Here is a 24,427-nt window from a genome sequence, read left to right as displayed (position 1 = left end):
GTTTTTGGTTCATAATGTTGGAAATGGCCATGTATAAAAATACATTTGTATTTTACTTTCCTAAAGATTATATTGGGGTTTGGTGTCAGAAAATTATTTTCAGTATCATTATTGGTCAGTAATATCAGTATTTCTTGCAAATAATTCTCACCTTGTGGAGGAGGCATTGGTATAGTTTAAACATAACATGTTTGCTTCATTCATTGGTCCTGGGGCACTTTTTGTACAAAAGATCCTCCCTAGAGCTGTTCTTCACTTGATGGTGTGATTTCTTAAGCCAACTTTTCGTGTATGTCTTTCACAAAAATCTAGTTTTCAAAACCTTTGCTTCTTCCTCAAATTCTGCCAATAAGGAACAATTCCTGTGAGACCGCAGGTACTATCCCACCAGTATGCTCTTCTTTAAGGTGAAAATTCTTTGCATGTTACAAGCTACTTGTTTAAGTTGGCATTCTAAAAAAACTTTGGTAATGGAGATCCCTTTTTGTCTCATTCCAAGGACTCAATAGCTTTACAAACTGTGATATCAATAAATCTTTGATTTACCTGTACCAAGCTTTAATCTTAATTGGGTATGTTGACAAGTTTTCTTTCCTGTACCCATTTTCCCAAATAAATATCTGCAGAGCCTGGGACACATTTCATGCCCATCACTGTACCCTGTTCTTGACAGTAGCACACATCATATATATCCAGCGTAACTAACAAGGTACGGATAGGGACCACAAAATTGTTCAAATGAGCTAAAAGATGGGTAGAGTCCCTGTGATATGTTGTATGATAATATGTCCATAATGCCAGCATAAATGGGTCAAGGATTTTATCAATATATTCACTCACTTGTACAGTCAGGAAATCTCTCCCTGAGATATGTCTCCCGGGTGGGTATATATTTTTTTCTCTTTTGGAAGCAGGTTAAAAAAAAAAAAAACCTTGACTGCCTTCTTATCAATCATTTCCTTTTTAAAGGACTAGTCAATGATGTTGAATAACTCCTTTTTATCTTCCTGTACGCCAAGTTGACATTGGCATATTGACATACCATGATAAATATGTCACGATCATAATTGGATGGTTTTATTAAAATTTTCAGAGTTCTGCCTCATTTCTTATAAAACTTGGTGTGTTCGGCCCATGTCAAACTATCCCCCAGATACTCTGTAAAAATCTGTCAAGTCTCCAGTGACTGTGTCCACAAAGCACTGTATACAAGCACTGGATAAAAGGGAGAATGTCCTAGGCAGGCCATACAAGGAGCAAGTTTCTTTTCTGCAACCACAGTTCCCCCATCAACAGAGGCAGAGTTGACAGGAGAATCCCTCCCGCCGAGCCACCGAGCCATTGTATGACAGACAAGACAGTGATTATGGCTAGCGGCTATACTAGCCGCTAGCCATAATCCTATATTAAATCCAGCAGGCCCGCTGTACCCAAGTTGATCAATTGATCAACTTGGTACATTCAGCCTGCCCATACATGGTTCAAATCTGCTGAACTGGCCGAATTTCAAACCATCTATGGCTGGCCTTAGACCTGACTCTGAGGTTGAAATCTGAGATTCCCCTTTCCATTCAAAGGTTTTTTCATCGCAACTCCCTCATTCTCACTACTTATGATTATATATCACAGAATTGCTCCATTTGGATATACAACGCTGGACACACTACATTTTGGTTATGGAGGATTTAAAGTTGATTGCCAAACTTGTATAACCCCTACTGTCCTGAACTAGGGAACTAGGGAACTATTTGTTTTTGCTCACAAAGATTGCAGTTTGTGATTTATATGTATAGTTTTTTGTTCTGAGAGACTTTAATGTGGGACTTTTCAATATCAAGAGATGTATGAAGGGTGACCATATTTTAATAAGGGTAAATGATACTATGGTTATTTGTAAGATGTGTGGTTTTGTGCAATAAAACTTGTATGGGGATTGTAAATGCATACACAGTCTTGATACACTAGTTATTTAAAAAAAAAAAGATTTAACCACTTGACCTTCGGAAGACTTGTGATACGGCATTGCGTTACTTTGTATTGATTAAGCACAGGTCAGATGTGGGAAACGCGTCTACGTGACTAATACCTGGTGTATCCTGGTCGTTTTCAATAAAAGGCATTTTGTTTTGCAGCCATTTCTTCTTTTTCTCAAGTTTTCAAGGAGGCGGGCCTGGGCTAGCACTCCTACTTGGTTCCAATTGAGGTATTGCACACACCCGGAGCAGCGGATTCCTTTTCTCTTGATTGCGTTACTTTAACTGACAGTTGCGCGGTCATGCAACACTTTACCCAAATACAATTCATGTCATTTCCCCCCCTACAAATAGAGCTTTCTTTTGGTGGTATTTTATCACCAGTACATGATCAACTTGTTTACACAGGCATAGCTCAGTTCTCCGTGTTTTACCAGCAATTGGTGGGTGCCAGAGAACTTCGAGTCCTCGGGACCTGTAGATCAGCCTGTGTTGTGAATCATCACAGCAGATGGGGCCTGCTGGGGGCGCGTGCACCTCCTGCAGGCAGACATACAGAATCATGTATAAATACATAATTCTGCCCACAGCTCCCCCCCTGTAGCAGTTAAAGTGGTTAATAAGTGTTAGATTAGTGGCCAGTTTGTTGTAGTCTCATAAACTGGTAATAAAAATGTATTACAGTTTATTTTTGTATATGGAGGACTCTGGATACCTGGTGGAATTGGAAGGCCATCAATCTTGTATAGTATGATTCTTGGCTTTGCCAGGAAGAAGGCCTAGTGATGTCATCAACACGTGTACCAGTATGTTAGGGTCTTTTTAAATTTTGGGTTTTATTTCTACTGTTTTTGTTTTAAAGTATATGTAAACCCCACTTCTATTTTTCAGTATGTTTGACATCATTTTTCCATGGGTAAAGAACAGTTGTGATCAATGCCTTTTTGAATTAGCAAAATGTATTCATTCCTAAACCTTGCTATTGGCCAGTGAGATTGACCATCATAGCCATCAGTTTAGGAGCAGGAAGGATAAGACTCGAAAGAGAAAGTCTGTTTTTTTTTTTGCATACCATGCAAACAGGGCCTTAGGAATATCTCTGGCTATGAATTGGAGAACTGAGCTGACTAACTGGAGATGACTTTTGAGGTCCTTTTTTTCACTTCAGTGTCTCTTTAAGTACCTGTTGTTCTATTTAAATAATACACTTCATCAATACTCTTTTCTTAGCTCTTCCATTTAACATGTGCAATTGAACATATTATTGTCAGTAGATTGTAGTTTGGCAGAACATTTAGTCTTCAAAGATCTGAATAGCAACTAGGTTTTTACAAATATTGTGAATGTATTCCTCTAAAGATCAGTGGACTGTATGTACCATGACAACTTTCTTACTCCTAGAAGACATTTCCGCTTTCATTTGGTGCTTGTTGACTTTCTTGTGAAGTGGTTTCTTTGCATTATTCATGCGCAAAAGTGTGCATTAGCCTGCAGTGTCCCATTAGACTGGAAGCACAAACAGATAACCCCCTTGGCAGGATGGAACTTTAAAGGTGACATGGACACCAACTATTTTAAAAAGTATAAATTTTATTACAAAATAATTTACAATACAGGAAAAATGTCTACGCAAAGACACATGGATAATATGCAGAAGGTACGGTACGATGTAAGCAGATAGTGATTTTGTCTCTGGTGTACCCAACGTTTCTGGCTTGAACACCTTTCTTCAGGGGTTTATACAGAGAAAACTACAATCATATAGTAAATCCATCGGTGTCTTGTGACTTCATACATTTAGGTAAAAGAAAAAGACCCACAGAGAGTCAATGAATACAAAGTGAACCGGACTGACAAGGTCGTTGATGGCTGTGCCCCAGGTATAGGATGATCCTACGGAGATCCACCTAAATAGGGGCCACGGTTGAAAGACACCAAAAGTTGTTTGACCTGAGAAATTGCTGGCATCAATTTAGGCAGGAATATATATAGTGTCACGGTGTAGTGACATGCAGATTCTGATGATTCTCTTCAGTGAGGGGTTTTCCTCTCAATTCCCCCAATTCTCAGTATGTCTGGTGTCTTATCCGTAGCGTCGTCAGAGTCTCTTTAAGTACCTGTTGTGCTATTTAAATAATACACTTCATAAATACTCTTTTCTTAGCTCTTCAATTTAACATGTGCAATTGAAGATATTGTTGCCAGTAGATTGTAGTTTGGCAGAACATTTAGCCTTCAAAGATCTGAATAGCAACTCGGTTGACAAAAGTTGTGAGTGTATTCCTCTAAAGATCAGTGGACTTTACCATGACAACTTTCTTACTCCTAGAAGACTGACATTTGCCGCTTTCATTTGGTGCTTGTTGACTTTCTTGTGAAGTGGTTTCTTTGCATTATTCATGCCCAAAACTGTGCATTAGCCTGCAGTGTCCCATTAGACTGGAAGTGTTCCTGTAGAGGAACTTTTTCTCCAGAGATTTGCCACATTTAACATGCCTAGCAGATGTGTGTCCTTTATTGGCTTGTTCAGTTATGTTTAAACTAAAGTGATTGTGAAGTGTTACCATGTTGTCTATTATAAAAACAGATGTGTGCCCATGAATCAAAGTGATAATTTCTAGAGCCCACTCTTCCTATCGTCACCACGGTAACAGCTACTCATCAGTGCATCTTGTGTGCACCTGTGTGCAATGTTCTGCATCTACAAAGCATTTTATTATAACTCTTCGTCATGTTACTTACAACTATGAGGTTTCTTTTAGTGTGCTGATTTAAAAGGGGTTCTGTTTTTACTTATAGCATTATCCAGCCTCCTCGTGACTGGAATAAGTAAGAGGAATATGTCATGACACAAAGCTGTGGTCTCAGAAAGCTCACTTAACGTGAGTCTGATTAGGATTAACTTCACTGCTGCAAAATGAGTGTGTTGCACTTGAGTTGGAAGAATAACTGCATCCATTAAAGCATTCTTGGTGGCTGTTTTGCTTCATGTCAGGTTCCCATTTGAAGAGAATTCATATATGATTTAGTTTTCCTATTTATAAATGCTATTGAATGGAAGCCTCCTTTTCCCAAGCTTGAATCCAGCATGTCTTGGTAAAGAACAGTGACTTATCTCTCCTTGCTTCTTAACTTTTTCAGGTGAGGTGACCTCAAACAGACCAAATAAGTGGCCATTCGGCTGTCCAGGGTAGACTTATAACTTTACAAGACAGGGGGATAGCACTGACCTGGTCAGGTTTAAATATGGTACTTACTGTGCAATTATCTTATATGGCGTTACAGCTTTTTTTACTTTAAGGCTAGACATATTCGAGGAGTCAGCTGACGAATACACCTAAAACTCTACAGCTGGTAGCTAACTTTTTTGAACTTTTATTGGCGTTGGTGCCATTGGCAGCTAGGTTTCAATGTGCTTACATGTAAATTTTATATAATTTGTCTGCCCCAGATTTACATCATTTGCAGGGTGTAAAGAGTTTTCCTTTGTGGTAGGTTTTGTAGTTTGTATTGTTTGACAGCCACATATTGAAGCTTTGACACCAGATACGACCAGGCAACTAGCAATTTTTAAAATGACCTCAAGGTTAACCATCTTATTTCTCTTATGACCAGTTTTCTTTAAAACAAATTCTTCTTCTTTTTATATTTATTCTATTTTATTGATATGGGGTTGATTTACTAAAGGTAACCACACTGTGCACTTTGCAAGAGCAGTTGTTCCAGATCTTAGTAAATGAAGGTAAGCTCTGCTGACTTCCATCATCCAATCATGTGCAAGGAAAAATACAGTTTTTTTTATTTTCCTTGCACATGATTGGGTATTCTTTGCAAAGAGAAGCTTTACTTCATTTACTAAGCTCTGGAACAACTGCACTTGTAGAATGCACAGTACTTTTAAATCAACCCCACTGAGCCAGGGCAGCAAAATATTCAACTAACATTCATTTGAACATTCCATAATGAACAGTTGACCGTGGGCCTAGTTTGAATGTTCATAACTGGGCAAAGTAGAAACTACAATATAGACAAACAATATAGATAATTAAATATTATGTATATAGCTGCATTTTTTTATATCCTTGCTCGGTTTATCAGGCCTGGTTCACACTCATGTGGTGCAGGAACCGCAGCGTTTCTTGTGTGGTTCCCGCACCCCATCAGAATCACAGGCAGTTCACACTGTGCTCTGCGAACCGCTGCAGGTGTCAATATAAAGTTAATGACACCCCTAAATTGGTTTGCAGAATGCAGTGTGAACTGTGGAATCGGATCACATGGGTCTGAACACCCATGCGATCCGATTCCAATGTTGACAAAAAAGGGTCCTGCATGTTTTTGGAGCAGATCCAGAACAGGTCACCAGAACTAGTGACCCCATTGGAAGATTTTTGGCAACACAAAATTTGTGATTCTTTTTTTTTTTTTTTCACTCTCAGCGTTAAAGGTAAACAGGACAATTCTATATCAAAGAAACAGAAATAAAAACCCAGGTGTTCTAATCCTGCTCTACACTATCCAATACTAAATAAAAAATAGTTATATTTTAGGTATTGAAGCTTGAAAGATTAGTCTGGGAATTTCTGCTTCTTCAAATTCAAAATGTATTTTGTAAATCAGTTACCTTCAAATATTCTTGGGCAAGTTAAGGAAGAACTTCAGTCTCCTCTTGTGTGGCTCAGTCCCCCTATTCGGTGCAACCGTGATTATTAATAAGATGGCATGTACACAGGTGTGCTGAAGGGTTCTGCCTGGCCTTCAAGTCATATGCCCCGTACACACGATCGGACTTTCCGCCAACAAAACCATGGATTTTTTTTCGAAGGTTGTTGGCTCAAAATTGTCTTGCACACACACGGTCACACAAATGCTGGCCAACAATTACGAATGTGGGAACGTGGTGGCGTACAAGACGTACAACGAGCCGAGAAAAGGGAAGTTCAATAGCCAGTGCGGCTCCTTCTGTTTGATTCCGAGCATGCGTGAACTTTTGTGTGACGGACTTCTGTACACACGATCAGAAATTCCAACAACAAAGTTTTGTTGGCGGAAAATTTGAGAACCTGCTAGCCAACATTTGTTGGCGGAAAGTCCAACAACAAATGTCCAATGGAGCATACACACAGTCGGACTTTCCACCAACAAGCTTTCATCCAACATTTGTTGTCTGAAAATCCGATCGTGTGTACGCGGCATTAGAAGGGCACATCTGCGCAGGAGATTTTCTGCAAACACTGCTGTCTTGTGCAGATGTGTGGGAAAGCCATACCTGTGCAGATGTGCCACAGGGCTCAGTCAAGACTTGAAGCCCTGCAACACATGAGCACACATGCAGAATCCAAGAGGGAGGGGAAACAGGGGAACAGAAATGCCATTCTTACCTAGGCACAAAATGCCCATGTGCTTCTTTTTTGTGAATTATCTAATACATTTTTTTTTCTCCTCTCTTTTAGAATTTGAGCTCCACTTGAAACTGGCTGATCAGTAACAAGCACAAGAACCAATGTTTGGCTTCCTCTGAAGGATTTTGAAGAAAAACTTGTAAGTAGAAATACAGAGACTTTTTTACAACCTGTGAGCTTGGTTCAGGAATGCTACCAAGTAAAATTGTCATATTAATACATCCACAGGAGCTGAATTCCTACTCCATACCCCATTATTTGTTTTTGTCGTTCTATAGTGATTTTTTTTGGGGGGGGGGGGGGGGGAAGGGTGAGGGAAGAAAGTAATTCAAGCGTGCGCTTGCAGCATCTTAATGCCATTTAGTTTATCCGAAGATTGTATGGTGAATCTATTTCTTGAAAATTGCCAGACTGCGGCTGGCTGTTGTGCTACCTACTTTTTGCTCTAAACGTTATACAAATTTCAAAATAAAAAGATTTATAGAGAAAAAAATTGCCAGACTGTGTGTGGGAGAGTTAATGAGGTTAAAGCAGTAGTAAACTGCCCCAAAAATTGGGTTCCCTGCAGGTCTAAGCCATAGTATGTACCGCATACTAGCACATTATTACACACTTACCTGCACACAGAGCCCTCCAGCTCACCACTGTCAAAGATCCCCCCCACACTTTCATGTTTACCCTGTCTCCTCTGGGTTCACGACTCCGGCCGTTTGAATGGCTAGAGCCGCAATGACGTCACTCCTGCGCACAGCGCTCTGCATTCAACTGCATGCTGTGTGCCCTGAATGCAGAGCATCACTGTGCATGTGCAGGTGGCATAATCGGTTATTGTCGACGTGAATATCTCCTAAACGTTGCATATTTAGGAGATATTCATTATACTTACAGGTAGAGCTGCACAATTAATCGTTAAAAAATTGTGATCTCGATTCAACCCCTCTGACGTTCTCTATTGCAGAGTTTGCCGATTCTTTCATATAACAAGTGCAGGAAGTTTAACCAATTAAAGTCTAAATCTTTTTCTGACACTTGTTTCTTAGACCACTTTCACACTGAGGCCCTTTTCAGGCGCTTTCACGCTAAAAACAGCGCCTAAAAAGCTCACGAAAACTTATTTCCATTAAAATCAATGAATGCTTTCACACTGGGGCAGTGTGCTGGCAGGGCTGGGAAAAACTCCCCTCTCCATTGAAATGAATGGAAAGCTCTTCAAAAGTGCCTGAAAAGCTCTTCAAAAGCGCTCAGTGTTTTTACTGGCAGTTTAGAAGCGCCTCAGTGTGAAAGTGGCCTTAGAGTCCTTTCACACTGGGGCGGGGGCGTTGTCGGCAGTAAAGCGCCGCTATTGTAAGCGACGCTTTACCGGCGGTATGCGGCCGCTAGCGGGCCGGTTTTACCCCCCTGCTAGCGGCCGAGAAAGGGTTAAAACCACCGCAAAGTGCCTCTGCAGAGGCACTTTGCCGGCGGTATAGCCGTGCCGTCCCATTGATTTCAATGGGCAGGAGCGGTGAAGGAGCGGTATACACTCCGTTCCTTCACCGCTCCAAAGATGCGGCTGGCAGGACTTTTTTTACCGTCCTGTCAGTGTATCGCTCCAGTGTGAAAGCCCTCGGGGCTTTCACACTGGAATGAAAGCAGCTGAACTTTCGGGTCGGTTTGCAGGCGCTATTATTAGCGCAATAGCGCCTGCAAACCGCCCCAGTGTGAAAGGACCCTTAAGGTAAAATCAATATTTTTTGCTAGAAAATTACTTGGAACCCCCAAACATTATATATATTTTATCAGAGACCCTAGGGAATAAAATGTCAATTGCTGCAATATTTTATGTCACACTGTATTTGCCCAGCGGTCTTTGAAACGCAATTTTTGGGGAAAAAAACACTTCAATTAATAACAAAAAAAAAGAAACAGCAAAGTTAGCCCATTTTTTTTATTTTAATGTGAAAGATGATGTTACACCGCGAGAATCTTGAGAGAATCGTGATCTATCTTCTAAGCAAAAAAAAATCATGATTCTCATTTTAGCCAGAATCGTGCAGCTCTACTTACAGGTAAAAAGTGAAACAACCTTGCGCTACAAAAATGAGTATGCAAAATAATTAATTAAGCTGCTCCCCTCAAAGTGCAAAGTACTGACTTTAAGTAATTGGGGTAATGTGTGATAGGGGGCGCTATTTTAAAGTGCTAAACAATGTTTTTACCGTTTGTAGAAATATTAAATAATAATAGACATTCTTGATTGAGCAAACATAAATAAAGTGCATAGTGCTTAGTGATGATACAAAAAATACAATTCATCAAAAACAATCATAATAGTCCTCCAATAGTGATGATAGTGATGCTATCAGTGAAAGGGATATTCCATCAATTCAAAGTCCATATGTCTTTTAATGATGTGACTCTAATCCATGCACCGTCACCAATGGCGAATCTTTATAAATAACACCCGATGAGTGTGAGTAAAATGCCTACACACCAGACAGACATGACCTCTTTAACTAAAAAGAAGGTCAAAACAGGCTGTTTATGTAGATCAATGAGCTTGCTGGTAAACCAATGGAGATGTATCTGGAAACCTTTTTATTTGTATCCTCCTCTCCACCACGATAACCCATTAGGAAATAAAAATGAACGGGACCATTGCGTACTAAAGTTTATTTAAAACAAATTCCAAAGTGACTGCTTACATTTGAAGGTGCCTTTTCCCGGCACTGGGGATATCAGCATGAATTACCAGACAGAAGATCTGCAGATGCCCGGCCTCCGCTCGGTAGTCGGCGTGCGTTCCACCGTCATGGTGATGAGAAACCGGAGGTAAGATAACCAGAACTGACATGACTGGGATACGCCTCAACGTACATTTAGTTTTACAAAGTCATCAGGAAGCACTTCTGTCTGTCTGGTGAGTAGGCATTTTACTCACACTCATCGGGTGTTATTTATAAAGATTTGCCATTGGTGACGGTGCATGGATTAGAGTCACATCATTAAAAGACATAGGGGTTGATTTACTAAAGGCAAATCCACTTTGCACTACAAGTGCGCTTGCTGTAGATTTGAGCAGAAGATCTGAAATGAGAGGAAGCTCTGCTGATTTTATCATCCAATCATGTGCAAGCTTAAATCTACAGCGACTGCCCTTTCAAGTGCACTTATAGTGCAAAGTGGATTTGCCTTTAGTAAATAACCCCCAAATGGACTTTGAATTGATGGAATATCTGTTTCACTGATAGCATTACGATCATCACTATTGGAGGACTGTTATTATTATTTTTGATGAATTGTATTTTTTGTATCATCACTATGTACTTTATTATGTTTGCTCAATCACGAATGTCTATTATTTATTAATATTTATACAAACGTTAAAAACATTGTTTATCACCTTATAATAGCGCCCCCTATCACATATTACCCTAAATACCTACAGATAAGCCTGATTGTAAGTTTACCTGTAGGTACAAGTGAAGAAAAGGGACTTTACTACATCTTTAAGGAGTGCTCCATCCCAAAACCTAAATGAAATCTGTAGGGTGTAAATAGAGCATATAGGATCCTTTCACACAAATGTCATCAGTCCAGTCACCTTTTTTTGCTGGGAAAAAAAATGATGAATACATATTCTTGTTACATCAATCTTCATCAGTTTGTATGTCCATCTTCAGTTCATTTCAGTTTACTTCCATTACATCTGTCTTCAGTTCAGTTTACATCAATTTACATCTGTTTTCTGCAGATATAAAATGACTCAGATGTAAATTTGTTTATATCCACCCATCCATAGACATACTCTGTGGTTCGTTATAGATCCATCTGAAAAACTGACAGATCCAAACTGAACGCTTATGTTATGAATTTAAATAGAGAATATCATTTAGTTTGGGTTTTCATATTTACCCCAAATGGTTAACCATGATACTATATCTATTTGTTGTTTGCAACTAATATGTAACAACTGTTTGGAATATGGTTATATTCAGCTATAGTGACTTTTAAATTTCATGTTTATTTGAATTTTTGTTAAGTACAGTATAAACTGTGTTACTAAACCCATAACAGTAAAATCAGTCTGTATCTGCAGTAAAGCACGCTTGTTTATACTCACTGTGAAACCTAGGGGGTTAATCCTCTGCATTGTGTAAAAAAGGCTGTTTGATCCTGTATGCACAGAACCTCCCCTTCTTCCACTGACTCCAAAACAGGTGCGGATAAGACAAAGGGGGTTATTTACGAAAGGTAAATCTACTTTTCACTGCAAGTGCACTTGGAAGTGCAGTCGCTCTAAATCTAAGGGGTAGATCTGAAATGAGTGGAAGCTCTGCTGATTTTATCATCTAATCATGTCCAAGCTAAAATGCTGTTTTTTATTTTCCTTGCATATCCCCTTCAGATCTACAGCGACTTTACTTCCAAGTGCACTTGCAGTGCAAAGTGGATTTGCCTTTAGTAAATAAACCCCAAAATCTATAGAGTCAGGCTGCACATGCTCAGTTTGTTGTGTATTGCTAGAGAGTTTTTTTTTTTCTTGGAAGAGTGCATGTGATCAACAAAGGGCCAATCAGCACTGTCCAGACAGAGGGTCAGGGGTTCTGGATCCTGATAGGACAGCTCATTGCAGAATAAAAACTCCTCCTACAAGCTTTAACCAGGAACTGATAGAAGTCATAAGACTGCTAAATATTGCTGATGAGAAAAAGTATTTAGCAGTTTAAATTTACTAAAACGATTGCATTACCATGTTCTAAGTACTGCGGGAGACCACATATAGTGAATGTAGGGTCCTGCGTTTAGTAACACTTTACCTTTACCAGTTTTCTTAAATCTGGGTTCTAGGACTCTGTTAACATCTAGAAATCCACCTCTATTTGATTATGGCATGATGATTGTCATGAATGCCACACAATGTGGTTTTCATTCATGTCTGTTGCAGGGATGTGGCTACATATTCAATTGCATTTTTCATCACCTATGTAGCGATTACTTGTGAATATCTGTTTGTGTCTGTCATTTGCAGGCACGAATAGATGTGAGAGCAGTCAGCCTCTCATTGTTTTCTATGGGGTCTCCACCCACAGCTTATCGCAGAGAACCCTGTCTGGGTCTCTCACATCAAATCGCAAATGACCCAATTTACAAGTGTGAATGGGGCCTTACTCTTGCACCAGGTCCAGGCCATCCCTGAAATGAAACTCCTATGGGAAGTTATCATTCAAGGAGCAATACAACCTTTATACCATTTAACCTCCCTGGTGGTATGATTATTTCGGATTTTAGGTGCTGAAAGCGGTACAATTATTTTGCATGGAAATTTGGCGTTTTATATTGTAGGTCTGTAAATCTTAACAATAACACACTTAAATCTGTCCAAACCAGAGTCTAGTAGATATCCCGGGTATGATAAAGCTTGAAACACAAAAACATAAATTATAATATAATAAATAAAAATAAATAATTAAAAAAAAATAAAAATAAATAGTAATAAAATAAATTTCCCCACAATTCACTATCCCTCAATTCTGCAAGTGTTCTAATTTACTATCGCTGTTTTCTAGCTGGTCTAAAGCCACTTTTGACGTAAAGGGACACTTTTTGGTTGCTATGGACAATCTCCAGTTTCCAGGCAGAAAGAACAGTGTATATCATGTAAAACTGCATGTAGGGCATGGGCCAAAGCACTGGGGACAAAAGGGATGTGAAATCATTTCATACAGTACTGTAATCTGTAAGATTACAGTACTGTATGTGTTATGATTTTTACTTTTTTTTAATTTGCCGCCAGGCTCCGCCCCCGTGCGTCGCGACGCTCGCAGGGAACGGAGCCTGGCAAGGAGAGGCTTCGGAGGAGGACGGAGCCCTCGGACACTGCGGGGGACATCGCAGGAACCCGGGGACAAGGTAAGTAAGGAGGCACCAGGATCCTGCGATGTAATCCCGAGTGTGCCTCGGGGTTACCGCTAATGGTCCTGAATTTTAACCCCGAGCCACACTCGGGAAAACCGCCAGGGAGGTTAAGACATTTGGCTAAACCACTTTATCAATTTGTTCCCCAAACCACATGTTTTATAATGGACCTAACCACACAGGGGGAATTGGTTTTTAACTGTGACCCACCTTCACACTCAATTTTCCAATTGTATTCCAAATGGATATGCCTTTCTACCCGCCTTATATAAGGCAATCGGAACTAGACCTGTCTCATCATCTTTCAGGGAAACAAATAGTCAAGGTCCTACAACTTTCTATCTGTCAATGAATAATATATATATATATTTATAAAAATAATAAATGAGAAGAAAAGGTTGGGCAGACTCGATGGACTACTTGGTCTTTTTTTCTGCTGTCACTTTTCTATGTTTCTTTTGCCCTGTTCCTAAGCATCCTCAGGAAATCTTGCTACATTGCCTGAACCATTAGAGTAAATCTTAAGGCTACGCCTCCAATCAGACAAATAGATTCCCTGTTTGCCCTGTTCTCTGGACCTTGCAGAGGTCACCCTGCTTCAAAGTCAAAAATTGCACAATGGATACGGAATCTGATTGCAGGAGCTTACGTTCTCAAAAAGAGATCTTCTGCCATTTTATGCACACATTGCACCAGATTGGTGGGTGTTTCATAGGCATTTTGGCACCAAGCCTTGGTAGCCCAGTTGTGAGAGGCCACAACCTGGTCTTTTGTTCATGCTTTTTCAACATTTTCCAGGTGGACATTCAATCTCCTGCTGATGTAGCTTTTGGCCTCAAGGTTCTTGCAGCAGTTCTGTGAGGTTGGGTCTTTTGCAACTTGTTGTTGGGGCTGTTGGCACTGTTCTGTTTGCATCATTGTTGGCCACTCTTCCTATTCATTGATTGGGAATGTCCAATCTAGTATGAATATTCTTCCTGTGCCTTGTACTATATGATTAAGATAAAGGGAATTTTGACTTGCCTGTAAATTACATATCTTGAAGTACAACACGGGACACAGACCACCCTCCCTTCCATCCCTTGGTTTATTCTTCATTGCTTGCTACAAAACTGAGGGATCATAGAATGGGGTAGGGTTATAGTGGAGTCATCCAGGGGACGTGTCCCCCAAATTACCTGAAGGTACATGCCTATAACTTATGGTGTAAAAGAATATTCTGCATATACCTTGTACTGTACTGTACTCCAAGATATGGAATTTACAGGTAAGTCAAAATTCCCCCCTTTTATTCTGGTTCAGGGTTAGTCAAGGTGACAAGAGTGCCTCTGTCATACCTAGTGACACCTGTAGGTGTTTAGTCAGATGGGTGGGTTTCTGTTCATCTTTGCTTTCTGGTGTCTTTTGCATCAGTCTAAGTTACGGTATGTTTTCCTCCATTTCTAACCTTGTGTGGGTGGCTATAGCCACCCTTTTACCTTTTTAGTCAGTTCTGATTTTTGAGGGGTTCCCTTGAGGTTTGTTTTCAATATGCCTCAAGGGCTGTTTGGCGTTCTGTTCAGATATCATGCTATGCGAGCTGATTGGTTACTATGCACAGCTGCACCAGATTCTGTGTGCACCAGTTTTAGTAAATCTCCAAGTTTGCTGCTCCTTCATTGTCAATTATTAGCTAGAGTTTTATTTGAGGCCAAACTGTATTGCTTAGCTGCCACGTAGTCTGCAGGAAGGTTACAGGAAGAGTGGTTTGCTTGACTGCCTTAAAGAATTCTAAATCCTTTTGCAAATAGTTTTAATACATTTATTTCTGCTATATATATTTAGTGGTTTGCTAAAGTTCAGATATGAAAGAGCTATGTAAAGAAAATTTCCCTTTTGGATGGTTCTGGTACAATTTGAGTTGCATGTCCATTTGCTATGTGTCAGTTGGATGAGACAGGTTTGTCATGTCAAACATTTGAACCTGTTATCATCTGCTTGCAATGCATACAGTGAAAAGACTGTACTTAGCTGTTTTACAAACACAAGAGGAGTACTGTTTATTTTGCCTTTGAACCCTAAAAAGATCCCCAATCCAACCACAGAGAAAACTTACTCTCCCAGTAAGGATCACTTGATCTGTAAAGTGAGGGGTAGGGAAGGGTTGTGGCTCCACCCCAATTTGCATAATTGACAACTGAAATTGGTTGGAAATTGTCTTTTTCCACTAAAAGGAGAGACATGAAACAGAATAGAGAAAGCAGAAAGATATGAAAAAGGGGACCAGAGAAGATGATGGTCCTTGCTAGCAGAAAACATTACTTTGACTTACACTACAAGCATACCAAAGAACAAAGCACACAAAACCATTCCTGTAGAAGACCCTGTTGTGTTCCAGTTCTTTCTGCAGGAACCTCTCATTGGGATGTCTGCATCTTGGAGAGTTCAGTGTGAGCATTTATCTCCATAAGAAGAGGATTAACATGTCAGCATCTTCTTTTACTAATACTTTAATCTAGTTGGTTAAAGAAAAGAACAGGTCAACAAGCAGTCAAATATTTTAACCCCCAGAACAGGTCAAAATGAATTGAGCTATCTTATCAGAGAGTTGGATTCAGTGTCATTTTTTACTGGATTTTTATCTCAACAAATCGACCACAAGTCAGTTTGGTTCCATAGAAAGGAACTTTTGTTAAATTTATTTTAACACATTTCCAATGTCTGGTCACTAGGAGTAATTACTCTGAAAGTTGCCTCCTTGTGGTGAATGGATTTTTTTTTCTTTTGTTTAATTAACAATTTTTATTAAATTGTTCCCTTTATACAGCAGAAAAAGAGAGAGAACAACAAAGGACATCTTACAAGATTCACAACTGACCGACACACAATAATATCAGTAGTCCAAAAAGAATAGATAGATTGTAGCAGCAAGACAACTTCAAATAACAGTAGTACTTTTTAAACAGAAGGATAAGCAGTCTAGCTTCAGAAATATTATCAGTCAAGGCCAATCCCAGTTAGGACCAGCCAAAGCTTAGCCTACCAAGAGGACCCAAAACGTTACACAAAGTCCTTAAGGAACTTCCAAAAATAACAACATTGAGAACAAGGAATAGAAATAAATAGAAAAGGAAAGAAATCAAGAATAGGAAAGATTCCAGAGTTCAAGGTGGATGGAACTTTATGTGCATTAACCTAAAGTGTCATCTTGAAGCTTTTGGATCAGTGGTGGCTTTCCACAGTAGAACAGCTTTGGAACAGATATCGCATACAAATCATCCTCCCAGTGTATAAAAACCAACTGTCCCATATGGTATATAGATTGGGTGGGTGCTGTATACACCAAACATTTTTCTTGAAAATACGACAGCTAGAACCTGTTGGAAACACGGACATGTTTTACACAAGAACCCAAAGAGCTGCTTGGTGAATTATTGGATAGCCACATGGCCTTCGTTCAGTTTCCACTAGGAACTGCCTTGTTTTTAGTTTCCTTCAAAAAAAATATGCAGACAGGTTAGCAGGCCTCCACACAAATTGGCACCAGTATCTGCGGAAGGATGACTGCAGAAGGAACATTACATTGTAAGCTTGTTTGGAGCTGGGACAAATGTAACTTGTAAAAGTTCATGTGATATATAATCCAACAAATTAAGGATATGGAGTACCGTTCTTCCTGTTTAATATTTATTCAAAATTCCATATTACACAGAACCGAGAACAGCGTAACATGGAATTTTGAATAAAAAAAAAAGCAGAAAGACCGTTGCCCCATCTGCCCTCTGTTTGTGAATTCTATGGAGAGCGGTGTTTAGGAGTCTGATGGATGTTGAAGCACGAATACTAGATAACTGAGACACATGGCAGCTCGCCTTTGCTGATATATCACACAGTATATAAATAATACAATTTTCAGAAGCAATACAGTTCAGGTTGCCAGTATAATTATGTTCATATTAAAGTATCTGGTTAAGCAGTCATGGCTAAACAAGCTAATTTTCAATCTGAACACGTGGAACACAATTCCCTTGGCAGAGTTTGAGATTTGCAGCTGCTTTTAGACACTTGTAGAAATGATTCAGACAGTTCTGTGTGATTAGATGAGTTAGTAAAACCATACATGTCATCACAACTACTTTGTATATCCAGGTGGATTATACCTTGTTTTTCTTCATGACAAATTGGGCTTTCATTGGGTGGTAAATGGTAATGGATATCACCTGATTTTTTTGTATTGTTATTATCAAAGGAAAACTGGCGCAAAATAGTAAAAAAAAAAAAAAAAAACGTTTTTTTTTTTAAATGTAGCTGTCAATTTCTTGTTATCACCATAACCTATCACCAAAGAACAACCCAAAACAAATTCTCCTGCTCCTGATGATTGCAGCGATACTACATATGTGTATGTTATTTGTTGTCTGTACCCATAGTACAGCCAGGGAACAATCATGCACATTTTGTTTTTTTTTGTTTTTTTTGCCCTACCTAAAACACACCGACACTATGGGGGTTATTTACGAAAGGCAAATCCACTTTGCACTACAAGTGCACTGAAAGTGCAGTCACTGTAGATCGGAGGGGGACATGCAAGGAAAGTAAAAAACATCATGTTAGCTTGCACATGATTGGATTATAAAATCAGCAGAGCTTCCCCTCATTTCAGATCTACCCCTCAGATTTACAGCGACTGCACTTCCAAATGCACTTGAGATATATATATATATATATATATATATATATATATATATATATATATATTTATTTTTTTTTACTTTTGAAAGTGCAGTTGCTCCAGAGCTTAGTAAATGAGGTAAAGGTTCACTTTGCAAAGAACAACCAATCCCATGCAAGCAAAATTAAAAAAAACTGTATTTTTGCTTGCACATGATTGGATGATGGAAGTCAGCAGAGCTTTTCCTCATTTACTAAGTTCTGGAGCAGCTGCACTTGCAGACTGCAACTGCACTTTCAAAAGTGCGCAGTCTATTTGCCTTTAGTAAATCAACCCCACTGTATCTAGACGTGGTGGAGACGACTTGCTGGAGTTCAAACCGAGCTCCAGAAAGGGGAAAAAAAGGGGATTTACAGTGCCTTGAAAAAGTGTTCATACCTCTTAAAATTTTCCACATTTGGTCATGTTACAACCAAAAACGTAAATGTATTTTATTGGGATTTTATGTGATAGACCAACACAAAGTGGCACATAATTGTGAAGTGGAAGGAAAATGATAAATGGTTTTCAAAATGTTTTACAAATAAATATGTGAAAAGTGTGGGGTGCATTTGTATTCAGCCCCCTTGAGTCAATACTTTGTAGAACCACCTTTCACTCCAATTACAGCTGCAAGACTTTTTGGGATGTCTCTACCAGCTTTGCACATCTAGAGAGTAACATTTTTGCCCATTCTTCTTTGCAAAATAGCTCAAGCTCTGTCAGATTGGATGGAGAGTATCTGTGAACAGCAATTTTCAAGTCTTACCACAGATTATTAATTGGATTTAGGTCTGGACTTTGACTGGGCCATTCTAAACACATGAATATGCTTTGATCTAAACCATTCCATTGTAGCTCTGGTAGTATGTTTAGGGTCGTTGTCCTGCTGGAAGGTGAACCTCCGCCCTACTCTCAAGTCTTTTACAGACTCTTTTACAGGTTTTCTTCTAATGCCGCGTACACACGGTCGGACTTTTCGTCTACAAAAGTCCAACGGACGCCGACGGACTAAAGCTGGCTGGTAATCCGATCGTGTGTGGGCTTCTCCGGACTTTCAGCAGACTTTTTCAGCCTCAAATCCGACGGACTTTAGATTTGAAACATGCTTCAAATCTTTACGTCGTAACGACGGACCCCGAAATCCGCTCGTCTGTGTGCTAGTCCGACGGACAAAAACCCATGCTAGGGCAGCTATTGGCTACTGGCTATGAACTTCCTTATTTTAGTCCGGTGTACGTCATCACGTACGAATCCGTCGGACTTTTGTGTGGTCGTGTGTAGGCAAGTCCGTTCGTTAGAAAGTCTGCTGCAAGTCCGCCGAAAGTCCGCCGGAAGTCCGCCAGAAGTCTGTCGGACAGGCTGTCGGACTTTTGTAGACGAAAAGTCCGACCGTGTGTACGCGGCATAAGATTGCCCTGTATTTGGCTCCCTTCATCTTCCCATCAATTCTGACCAGCTTCCCTGTCCCTGCTGAAGAAAAGAATCCTCACAACATGATGCTGCCACCACCATGCTTCACGGTAGGGATGGTGTGTTCAGGGTGATATGCAGTGTTAGTTTTCCACCACACATAGCATTTTGCTTTTAGGCCAAAAGGTTAAATTTTGGTCTCATCTGACCAGAGAACCTTCTTCCACATGTTTGCTGTGTCCTCCACATGGCTTCTCGCAAATTGCAAACGAGACTTCTTATGGCTTTCTTTCAGCATTGACTTTCTTCTTGCCACTCTTCCATAAAGTCCAGATTTGTGGAGAGCACAACTAATAGTTGTCCTGTGGACAGATTCTCCAACCTGAGCTGTGGATCTCTGCAGCTCCTCCAGAGTTACCATGGGCCTCTTGGCTGCTTCTCTGATTAATACTCTCCTTGCTCGGCTTGTTAGTTTAAGTGGACGGCCATGTCTTGGTAGGTTTGCAGTTGTGCCATACTCCTTCCATTTTCGGATAATGGATTGAACAGTGCTCTGTGAGATGTTTAAGCTTGGGATATTTTTTTATAACCTAACCCTGCTTTAAGCTTCTCCGTAATATTATCCCTGACCTGTCTGGTTTGTTCCTTGGCCTTCATGATGCTGTTTGTTTACTAAGGTTCTCTAACAAACCTCTGAGGGCTTCACAGAACAGCTGTATTTATACTGAGATTAAATTACACACAGGTGGACTGTACTAATTAGATGACTTCTGAGGGCAGTTGGGTCCACTAGATTTTAGTTAGGGGTATCAGAGTAAAGGGGGCTGAATACAAATGCACGCCACACTTTTTTACATATTTATTTGTAAAAATAAATTAAAACCATTTATCATTTTCCTTCCACTTCACAATTATGTGCCACTTTGTGTTCACAAAAAATCCCAATAAAATACATTTACGTTTTTGGTTGTAGCATGACAAAATGTGGAAAATGTCATAGGGTATGAATACTTTTTCAAGGCACTGTAAGTGAGTTTGAACGTGACATAGTTGTTGGTGCCAGACAGGTTGGTCTGAGTATTTCAAAAACTGCTGATCTACTGGGATTTTCATGCACAATCATCTCTAGGGTTGGTCCAAAAAAGAGAAAATATCCAGTGAGCGGCAGTTGTGTGGAGGAAAATGCCTTGTTGATGTCAGAGGTCAGAGGAGAATAAGCATACCGGTTCAAGATAATAGAAAGGCAACAATAGCTCAAATAACCACTCGTTACAACCAGAATACCATCTCTGAACGTACAACACATTGAACCTTGAAGCAGATGAGCTACAGCAGCAGAAGACCACACTGGGTGTCACTTCTGTCAGCTAAGAACAGGAAACTGAGAATACAATTCAGACAGGCTCAACAAAATTAGAAAATAGAAGATTAGAAAAACGTTGCCTGGTCTGATGAGTCTCGATTTTCAGCTGTGGCATTCAGATGGTAGGGTCAGAATTTGGCATAAACAACATGAAAGCATGGATCCATCCTGCCTTATATCAGCGGTTCAGGCTGGTGGTGTAATGGTGTGGGGGATATTTTCTTGGCACACTTCGGGCCCCTTCGTACCAATTGAGCATCGTTTAAATGCCTCGGCCTACCTGAGTATTGATGCTGACCATGTCCATCCCTTTATGACTACAGTGTACCCATCTTCTGATTTCTACTTCCAGCAGTATAATGCACCATGTCCCAAAGCTCAAATCATCTCACCACTGGTTTCTTGAACATGACAATGAGACCACTGTAATCACTGTACTCCAATGGCCTCCACAGTCACCAGATCTAAATCCAATAGAGCACCTTTGGGATGTGGTGGAATGGGAGATTCGCATTATGGATCTGCAGCCAACAAATCTGCAGGAACTGCGTGATGCTATCATGTCAATATGGACCAAAATCTCTGAGGAATGTTTCCAACACCTTGTTGAATCTATGCCATGAAGAATTAACCTCCTTAGCGGTATTCCCGAGTCTGGCTCGGGGTGAATTTTCATTACCAAAAGCGGTATCCCCGAGCCACACTCGGGATCGCATTGCAGGATCCAGGCAAAGTTACTTACCTTGTCCCCAAGATCCTGCGATGTCTCCGCGCTGTGTCCTCCACCGGATCTATCACTGTGCCGGGCTCCGTTCCCTGAGAGAGTTGCGACACACGGGGAGGGAGCCTGGCGCCAAATTCAAAAAGTACAAAAAAAAATGACACATACAGTACACTGTACACTTACAGATTACAGTACTGTATCCCATTATTTCACATCCCTTTTGTCCCTAGTGCTTTGTCCAATGCCCTGCATGCAGTTTTATATGATATATACTGTTCTTTCTGCCTGGAGACTTGAGATTGTCCATAGCAACCAAAAAGTGTCCCTTTACATCAAAAGTGGTTTTAGACCAGCTAGAAAACAGCGATTGTAAATTAGAATCACTCACAGAATTTCAGTGTTTTTGATTTTATTACATTATTGAATGATTTTTATTATTATTATATTATTATTTGTTATAATTATTTATAGTTATTTATTATATTATAATTTGTGATTTCGTGTTTCAAACTTTATCTAGACTCTTCTTTGGACAGATTTAAGTGTGTTATTACTAAGAATTACAGACCTACAATATAAAACGCCAAATTTCTATGCAAAACAATTGTACCGCGCTGAGCATCAAAAATCTGAAATAATCATAATCGCCAGGGAGGTTAAGGCAGTTCTGAAGGCAAAAGGGGGTCCAACCCGGTACTAGCAAGGTGTACCCAATAAAGTGGCCGCTGAGTGTATGTATACTGTTGGGGTGATACTAAAGGTTCAGCATTCAAAAAAAAAAACTGCTCTGGTCCTCCTCTTCTCAGGTCCCCCACCGGCGCTCCTGGCACCTCCCCATTGCTGAGTGCCCCCAGCACAAGCTCCTTGCACTGGGGGCACTCGCCCGTGCTTGCTTCTGGGCCAGAGAGGTTGTTTTTCTCCCTTAAATAATTTTGTCACCAATTCCAACCCAGAGACTAAATCTCTCTGGGACTGGTATTTCTGGTGCACATTCTGGATGCTGTAACAGGTTAATAACTAACCTATATGATACGCTTTTGTGGCTTTCTATTTAAAATGTTATATTAAGCACAGCATAATATTACATACTATTCTGTTCCACTGTTTTCTTACTTTTTTTTTTTTTGCATTTCAACAATTAAAGTGATTGATTGAAAAACGATCACCTTGTAAAATGACCCATTAAGTTGCTGAGTCTATCATCCACTAGGTCCCCCAGGTCCTTTTCCATCCTACAGTCCTCCAGAGGTTCTCCCCCTAGCGAGTAAATTACATTCATATTTTTGCCACCCAAATGCATTATTTTACATTTTTCAACATTAAACCTCATTTGCCATTTAGTTGCCCACCCCATTAAAGAGGAAGTAAACCCTGATGGGTTTTACTTCCACTTTTGCTCGCTACAAAGCCTGCAAAGGAAAAGCATAATGGGCTAGTATGTGCCACTTATCTGCAAAAGAATCCAGCGATGTCCCCTGGGTAGGCAGCGTCCATCTTCTGGCCCCTCTCCTCTCTGGGCCGCGGACTCCGGCTCTGTGATTCGCCAGAGCTGCGTGACGTCACTCCCGCGCATGCGCACAGGAGCCGCAATTAATGGCACAGGATAGGGAAGAAACAACACTACGTTTCGTTTCTTCCCCACGCATGCGCCGTTGGAATTTTCGGCGGACTACAAGTAAAATATCTCCTGAACGGTGCACGTTTAGGAGATATTTCCACTACCTACAGGTAAGCCTTATTCCAAAAAGTAGGTTTACAACCACTTTAATACATCCCTATCTATTTACTAATGCTAGCAGCATAAGGATTAAAAACAGGTAATGTTTGAGAGAGTTTAGTTCCACTTTAATGTACACATTAGCCATATGTGAGGAACTGTGTCAAACGCTTTTACAAAGTCCATGTATACTGTATACACAGCCACTCCTTTATCTCTTTTTGCTTACTTCCTCATTAAAAGAAAGCAGAATTGTTTGACAACTTCAGCCTTTCATGAATCAATGCGTCTGTTGCTTCAAATATTGTTTTCTAGCAGAAGCTCTTCTATTCTTCTTCTTTTTTTTTTTTATCAAACTCCCAAGTATCTTCCCAGCCATAGAAGTTAAACTAACCCATTTGATCCCATTTGTAATATAGGTACCACATTGGCATTTTGCCACTCTAGTGGTACCGAGCCAGTCATTAAAGGAGAAGTACAGCCATAGCTTGTTTGGCTGTACTTCTCCCATGGCTCACAGGAGTGCAGTTTGTTTTACACTCCTGTGTCCCATTTTCAGCAGACAGCGGGCTAAAGCGCGCTAACGTCACAGAGCGGGTCCAGGCTCAGGCAAGATCGAGACAATGAAGTCAGGATGTGCTCACATGCTTGGACTGGCACCCGGCTCAGCCTCTCAGGGAGCCGCTGAGAGCCTGAGCTGGCAGCTCCTGCCCCCTCCACAGCCCATCGCTCCAGTGAGCGTGGGGGGGGCAGAGCAGAGAGCTGTGACTGACAGAAAGCTGTGAGAACTGAGCGATTGGTGGTGTTTGATCACTCAGTTCTCAGTGTTAGAACCGGCGGGGGACAGATGCAGCATCGGACTAATGCTGCATCCAGCTCGGTAAGTGTGATTCTACAAAAAACAAAACCCCATACTTCTCTTTTAACCACCTTACGCCAAGGCCATTTCTGACACTTCTCATATACGGTACATTTAAAAATCAGGGTTTTTTTTGCTAGACAATTACCTCTAAACATTATACATGTTTTGAAAGCAGAGACCCCTGAGATTAAAATGATGGTTGTTGCAATTTATTATGTTGCACACTATTTGTGCAGCAGTTTTTCAAACGCAGCTTTTTTAAAAAAAAATACACTTTAATAAATTTTAGTGCACACAAACACAATATAATACCCAATTTTTTGGTAAAATATAAATGATGGCGCCGGCGGCGTGAGGTTTGTTGGCTGGACGGTGGGGATAAGCT

General features: G+C 40.3%; 1 protein-coding gene across 1 annotated transcript in view; it reads left to right on the top strand.

Moving 5' to 3' along the window:
- WASF3 (WASP family member 3) overlaps positions 1-24,427 on the top strand; it is a 130,622-nt gene that overhangs the window by 62,995 nt on the left and 43,200 nt on the right. Inside the window, exon 2 of the mRNA XM_073613402.1 lies at positions 7,427-7,514. The gene's annotated coding sequence lies outside the window, so the exon portion shown is untranslated. The remainder of the gene's footprint in view (positions 1-7,426; positions 7,515-24,427) is intronic.

The sequence above is a fragment of the Aquarana catesbeiana genome, linkage group LG02 (assembly GCF_042186555.1).
Source record: "Aquarana catesbeiana isolate 2022-GZ linkage group LG02, ASM4218655v1, whole genome shotgun sequence".
In the NCBI taxonomy this organism is placed as follows: Eukaryota; Metazoa; Chordata; class Amphibia; order Anura; family Ranidae; genus Aquarana; species Aquarana catesbeiana.
This window is presented reverse-complemented; position numbering and strand designations above follow the sequence as displayed.